Below are 7,846 nucleotides of genomic sequence, written 5' to 3' on the forward strand. Positions count from 1 at the left end.
CTCGTCACCCTGATCACTTTGATATATATAACCCTATATCTGACTCTTTTAGTTTTAGGACTCACAAACAACCGTTATGTGAACAAAACTATAATACCCTATTTAGCAACTTTGTTGCGAGAGTATAAAAATCACTTACAGCCATTTTTGTAATTCTAGTAAATATTGGTGGTTTGATCCCTACACTCCTTCACGATAACACAAATACTCCTACTACTTTTTCTATAATTATTGGCATGGAATAGCCTTTAACAGTGTATTCGAAAAGCAAGTAACACCTTTTACAAACGAAAATCGCCCAAAAAAGTTAAGGTAAAACTTCTGATCCCTTATTTTCACAAATCACTGTAAACTCATTTTCACTTTTTACCACACATCCTAAGCTTATACATGTTTCTAAACATCAAAAAAAAAAAAAAAAAAAAATTTTTTTTTTCAATCAACGCAAAAAAAAAAAAATAATTTCTTTTTCTTTTTAAATCATTTTATTTCTTTTCTGTCGCTTAGCAACCGTAACTACCAGTCGCCCGCTCAGTAGCGCCACACGCTCATCCAAACGTCAAATTGGAAAACGAAAACAAACTTTCCAGTGAGCGCCACAACGCAAACGAGCTCACGCACACTCGTCGCTCTTACCACTTTCCCAGTGTGTTACCACATTTTCAGTACGGCCGCCGAGTGGCTGCTTTCCATTGCGATCGGCGCGCCTAAGTTCAGTTGATTTTAGCTTTTCGTTGTGTTCGCAAGTGTTTTCGGTGCACGTCGCGTTTCCAACGACACCGTGAGTTTGCGTGCGCGTCACAAACATTTTTACATACATATGTATAAACAAAATAATTTTAATTAATTGATTTTTTATTGTTGCTGTGTGTTCTTTTCTTTCAATCTTAACGCTTTTTAACATTTTCGAAGTTTTATGCGTACGTGTGATTAGCGCTCGAGACGCGATTGCCACGAATCAGAACGTGAGAGCGTTGCGTTGGCTGATTAGCATATTGCGGAGACAATCGACCAGCGATGTACGTGAAAATATAAAATTTGTGAATTTCTTGTTCTTGTTGGTTACAGTGTTGCAACTGTATATACATATGTGTGTGTGTGTGTCTGTGTGTAATAGTTGTTAATTGTGTGCGCTTAAATGTGTGTTTGCTCAAGCAAAGTCTGTGACGAAAAAAATATTTGAGTAAAAATAAATAATTATACATTAAAGGCGGAAAGAAAACAGCGAAATTAAGCATTAAGCTGCATTAACTGTGCACACGAGGAATACAATAAAACACACGAAATATATATCTATAATTAAGCGCAAAGCAAATAGCATTACTTACCTTTGGTATTTATTATTTTTTGTTGCTTTTTCTGTTTATAGCGGATTTGTTGGGATATTATTTTGCTTGTAGTGTCTGCGCTGAGGTTTGTTGGCTTGTTGTTTTTATTGTTGTTATTGTTTTGATCGATGCTATTTTCGCACGTACATTGACACTTACCGCGCGTTGGCTTTTAACGCTTCCAAGCGCGTTGCACATACAAACGCACAAAGCAACAAACAAATATAAATACATACATGTACACTTATATTATATACCTATTTTATACATATGTATTATATGTGTTTATTGCATTTATATATATCCATTCGCCTCGAAACTCTTTTGTTTACCTTTAGTTTGTGCTTATTGGCGTACGCAAAATCTCCTTCAACGCAATGTAAAAAATTACAAAAACAAAAATTATTAGCCTCGTCTGCACCGCAGCTATAACACCCCGCACAGGTGCAATTCTTATGTCATTAGATGTATAAAAAAATATTTATCTCCTTTTTAATCGCCCATTTTGTATGGCAGTTGTATGCTATAGTTAACCGATCCGCACAAATTTTCTGGATATTGCAGTGTTGCTTTAGAAAATACTCTGAGCAAAATTTTGTAAAAATATTTTGACAAATATAAGAGTTGTCCATACAGGGACTTGACTTTGAGCGATCAGTTTGTATGGCAGTTATATGCTATAGTAACCCGATCTACATAATTTTTACGTAGCTTATAGTACAGTTACAGAAAATAATTTGTGGCGAATTTTGCGAAGATATCTCGTCAAATAAAAAAGTTTACCATACAAGGGCTTGATTTTAAGCGTTCATTTTGTATGACAGCTATATGCTATAGTTAACCGATCCGCACAAATTTTCTTTATATTGCAGCGTTGCTTTGGAAAAAACTATGAGCCAATTTTTGTGAAAATATCTTGACAAATAAAAAACTTTTTCATACAAGGACTTGGTTTTCATACGTCAGTTTGTGTGGCAGCTATATGTTATAGTGAACCGATATCGGCAGTTCCAACAGCTGAGCAGGTTCTTGAGAAGAAAATGACGTGTGCAAAATTTCAGGCAGAGAGTCCTCCAAGCTAGTTCTACGTTTCTCAGCTTCGAACTTAATAGTGGCTGCTCAGGGCATAAAAATAAACAATTAAATTAAAGAAAAACAACAACCACAAATAATTTTACACAAAATATATGAATTTACAAGGCGACAAGTGTATATCAAAGCAAAATATCATTAAAATACCACAACGCTGTCAGCGTCAAAATTTATGACCGCTGTTGGCCGCAATGGCAGCGCTGTTGGCGCCGCATGAATTTAAGCTTCCTTGTGAGGCAAAAAATTAAAAAAACAAAAATATTTAATATTTGTATACAGAAAGTGATTATGAAGCAAAATTTCATAAAAATGAGTTAGTATGTCTCTTATAGCCTGCCTTCGCAACCAATTAGTTGTGCGCATGCGCACACGTTGCTGCTAGCTTTAAGGCCGCCAACCGCCAACAATATTTGCGCTCTCAGCATCCACCTTTGCTAACACATATACTAAATGTGGGTCTGCCATTTGTACTTGTTCACCGTGATGTGCTTGTCGCATAAAAAATCTGCCCCATAATTAAAAAAATAATAAAAAATTAAAAAATAAAAATAAAAAGAAAGTTAATTATCGCACAACGAAAGCGAAAAAGTGTAACAAGGTAAACAAAGTGGACATAAAAAGCAATTGCTACAACAAAAAAACATACTCAATGATAAGCATAAACCTACTAAGCATGGTAGTTAGAGGGAAATATAGCTTGTCAGTAATTTGAGACATAACCAAGAACATTACAAGAAGAACAACAACAAYTTCAACAATGCTGTGCGCAAGTAGAATGCAAATTAAAAAACAACAAACAGTAACAAACATGTGTGCAAAGATACATCATATATAGCAATATGGGTATACTATATTGCATTCATATATATATACATATATACATATATCGTCACCTAAAATGCAAAACGTAATGTAAAAGAAAAAGCGAAAAACGCAGATATAATAACCAAAATATAACCGTTTTATAACCGAAACCCAAATTACTACATATTTCTATAAGAGTCATTTCTATTATATCGTTTTTCCGTCGCCGGTAAACTTATGAAAAATGCTTTTACGTTATTTTGCGTCAAGTGGCGATATATTTATATACATAGAAGCATTGGTTATAGCGCGCCTCAGTCCAGGGATAAACATATGCAACACCTCCTCAACAGCATCTAAAATCGAAACTTTAGGCTCTTCCCATTTTTCACATACAAAAAAAAAAAAAAAAAAAAAAAAAATAAAATTAAAAAAATGCCAGTAAAGTGTAAGGAAGAAATAAAGGAAATCAACTACCCCTTTGTAGATCGCTCTCTAATAAACCAGCTGTTTGAGTTTGAAGCAGCAAGAAGCGTTCTCATCACACAACAATTGTCAAATAACTATGAAACTTGCGCGAGTGATCTTTGCTCGCTTCCACTTCCAATTTTCAGAAACATGTTTCGTTTGCTTATTTATAAAAAATACATGTGTATACATACATACAATCAACAAATAAGATTGGAGAATATGAAGAAATTTAACTAGACGCTTTTTGAGCTGGCTTGCTCCAAAGTAATTACGAAAGCGAATTACGAAATTTATTCTGACTATGCTTTTTGAGAGATATGTATATAGATAGTAAAATTGAGGCTTTGCATTGCAACCTATTGGTCTATAGTTTATAAAGCTCCAGCATCCTGAACAATTCCAGGAGCCCGCTGGGCATGACTGAGATGCGGTGATACCTATCTACGTAGACGGAACCTATGGCCTTGAGCCTGCTTCTGCAAATTGCTGATCAATCCCGAATGAGGTGTTCTGGAGTTTCCTATTCCATGTCGCAGAACTGGCATTTTGCGCAAGACACTATACCCATATTTGACAATGAAATTGTAGCAGATACCATGAAGAACTTCAACTTTTTATTATCATTTTTGTGATATGATTTCTTTTTTGTCAAAATTGTTGTTGTTCTTCTAAAGGTTATCTAATCGCAGCCATGGTGGTAAGGTTCAGATAAGTTGTCATTGAGCTCATCCAGCGGTAGGCTCAGGAAACGTGCTATTTCGACGGGACCATAAGGAGAGGGATGTCAGATCTGTATAGTCATCTGGGCATGCAAAGAGGTGGTTAGAGTCATGCAGAGACACGTTGCACGTTGGGTGGTGGTTTGACTCCAAATACGCCATTCGCTGAGAGGGAGTCGGTGAAGGTGTGTATGGCTCCAATGTGTTTGGTCGGCGTATTTTTTTATATCGTCGATGCAGTCGAGAAAGAACCTCCTGATGCTCCTACGAGGCGGTTTCGCTTCAAGCATTTGACTGTAAATGATTTCTATGAAAACAACCTAGCAGAAACTGCTTGGAGAAGAGTTAATTGTGCTCCTTAACTGAGCGCATGCGAGCTTCATTGTACAGATATTTTGTAGGAGACATCAAGAGGCATCCCGTTATAGCCTGGGGTGCAGTGTTCAAACACGACTGAAGCTTCCTCGTCTGCTTTTCACCGCATTCAGTCGACCATTGAGGACCAGCCCAATGTTGCACACAACGTTATTTTGTCTTTTCGCCATCTGCTGCCGGCTAGCGACTTGAGGATTTTGTTTCGTCTTTGTACTTTGGCAATTATCCTATATGTTAATATGTGAACAAAAAGTAAGGTAAGGTGATGTGGTGTGGTGCATATGAATTCCTTCCGCCGGGTCAAACTGTTAGCAAAGAATCTCATTGGAGCTTTAGGCGTTTGGGTTAAGCTAGTCGTCTGAAACGATCGAAATTATGGGCGAAGAACACTTGGTTCCTTTAATACATAATATCGTATTGTATTGGATCTTCAGGACTTTTTTGTCTCAAAAATCATCTTGTGTCGTTCCTTATTCGTCTAATTTGAATTCTGACATTGCGACTTCTGGCTATTCAGCCAACTCAAATGGCCAATGTGGAGGCGACGTTTCGACACGATTGAAGTAAAAGGAGGAATAGAAAGAAAATTTGAAGGTTATTTCGAGGACTGGACTTTCTCAGTTGTCAATTTGATTTGAAGGACTAAATAAGTAATTTAAAGTCCATTAACAAACCTTACTTTTTGATCACAATGGTAAATACAAATAACCCTTAATAATCTAGTGAAAATCCTTGCATAATTAATGCAGCAAGTGACCAAAAATATCAAAAAATATGTTCAAATCGGTTTAAAAATACATCGGTATGTACACACACGCCCTTTAATGTCTGGGGAAAATAAATAAAAGCGAACTTATGCAAACAACGAACTCAAAACGACCTTGTTGCGTGCTCCCGCCTTCAAGCGCTTCACTTGTCTGGCGCTCCGTTGAGCTAATTGTAAATGCTCCGTTGAGCGACTTGTGACTTGCTTTACATATATATATATATAAAGAACCACAACAGCAAGTAGATATGCATTTTCAGTGTAAATGACCTAAAAAGCAAGGTGAAGTCTGCCTACCACTGCTTGCCGCATTTGATTGCCGTCGAATAACAGCTAAAGTGAATAATTATTAAATTGGCCTGAGCAGATAATTTGACAGACAATTAAAGTGTAAAAACTCGTTTTAGCGAAATGCTAAATGCATTTTACTATTTTTAGTTATAAGTTGAATAGTGAGAAGCAAATAATTTCGTCGAGGTTTCTGTCTTCTCTCTGCCGATAAAGTGCTGACTTACTAGCTGAATCTGTAAATAAATGTACATGTCCATATGCATTTCACAAAAATGCCTTCCGTCTTCATTATTTTGCCAAAATTAAGCAGATAACGATCAGCACTGGCGCAGTGTGGGTCTCGAAATACCTCACAGCGTGTTCACATGTAGAATTATTGTTATGGCAAGCCATAAACAATTCTAGTATTGGCATATTTCTCACAGCCGAATAAATGTACTATGGGAAATCGGCATGGAAATGTAATCAATTTTAGTGTGTTTTCATTACTCGATTTGATAAAATTTATGATTCAACTAGTTCAATTGTATTTTTCGGCATGTTTTTGCATATAAAGCTTGTATCCCACGGTGTTTTTCAAATTTTTAATTTTTTAATATTTATTTCAATTATGTTTATGCAGTCACTTAGTTATTAGATTTATAGCAATTTGAGCTAGAGCAATGAAACTTTACGATTAGCTTTGACAACTAATTCTCTTGATGAATTTCCTTATGCTGCACTCTAGTACTACAGACAACCAGGCTAAAGAAGGCCGAAACCAAGTCGTTCAGATTCATTTGTAGATTTGATTTCGCCATGGAGTCTGAATTTTCCGACTGTTGTACCAAAGTGGACATCTACATACACGAAATTGAAAACTTATGACTCTCCCGAAAGTTACCATATGTATTAACAGCAGTATTTTAGCCTACTAAAATTTCAATTAGGTTTCATTCAATGCTTCATTTTTAATGCTTTTATATGAATTTGTATGTTCCTAGTGTACCCACTTCAGTGACGTGACAACTCAAATCTTCTGCTGCAATGAAATGTATTTTCTGTACATTTATTCTAAAAACATATCATTCGTTTAGATCTCAAAGGCTCTTGTCCGCTTTTAAGTTATACATATGTAATTGCTGGTATTTTATACACCATATAAGAAATGTTTGGCTTGACAATTCATTTTGAATAGTTCTATGCTGGTTTTGACTTAAGATGAGGAAATAATTTGCCGTGAGACAGTTCACATGCACTAAATCAAGCAAAATCAAACAATTGTTCAGGGCACGACCAAACACAAAGACTTTTGTCGCTCATCGTCGGCAACTTATCTTCGTATGTTGACAAAGGCCTTCAGGCAGTGCAATTATATTGTTTGTCATTAGCTAAGAGATTGAATTGAAATAATTTCGAAATGAAAAGAAATGAAAATGATACAGTGCTAGAATAAGTGCTCTCTCTTTTATAAACTTGAAGTTGTACTAATAAAAATTTGCCTGATTTGAACGTAGTCTAACGTTTACAAAAGTACTACTATTTCAAAATTACGGTAAATAATTTTCGTTTTTAATGAAGTCTCTACTCAGTAGCTCCAGAAAGATGTCTTTATATCCTGAACAGACAGTATTAAGTTTGCCACGAAGTTATTAGTAGCCAGAAGGAAACGTCGGAGAGCTTATACAAATTATACATGCATAAACGACCAGCACGACGATCTGAGTTGATATAGCCATGCCTGTTTGTCTGTCAGTATATACTACGCGAACCGAGGGACTAGCAGTTTTTGAGATATCGACCTCAGATTTTGGTTTTCTCGCCAAGAAGCTGCATAATTTGACGGAACCGCCGATATCGAAACGTCGTAATTTTTTGCGGTCATACAAACTGAACAAAATTAAGTCCTTGTAAGGAAAACGACTTATCCCTGCAAAACTTATACGGCTGTGTAAGCTGACGTTGAACAACACCAAAAGCTCCGTCAGAATCGGGAAGGACCTCTCCGAGCCGTTCGATAC

At 36.2% G+C, this 7,846-nt stretch overlaps 1 protein-coding gene across 2 annotated transcripts in view; it reads left to right on the top strand.

Moving 5' to 3' along the window:
* Positions 1 to 693: 693 nt before the first annotated feature.
* Positions 694 to 7,846, top strand: part of LOC108967553 (ataxin-2 homolog) — a 40,130-nt gene continuing 32,977 nt past the window's right edge. The window contains exons 1-2 of one of the 2 annotated variants that reach the window (XM_018931045.1): positions 698 to 781; positions 913 to 1,019. The gene's annotated coding sequence lies outside the window, so the exon portion shown is untranslated. Of the gene's footprint in view, positions 1,020 to 7,846 lie in introns of both variants that reach the window. The other variant, XM_018931046.1, reaches the window with a different exon arrangement.

Source organism: Bactrocera latifrons, unplaced genomic scaffold (assembly GCF_001853355.1).
Source record: "Bactrocera latifrons isolate USDA-ARS-PBARC rearing strain unplaced genomic scaffold, ASM185335v1 scaffold_19, whole genome shotgun sequence".
In the NCBI taxonomy this organism is placed as follows: Eukaryota; Metazoa; Arthropoda; class Insecta; order Diptera; family Tephritidae; genus Bactrocera; species Bactrocera latifrons.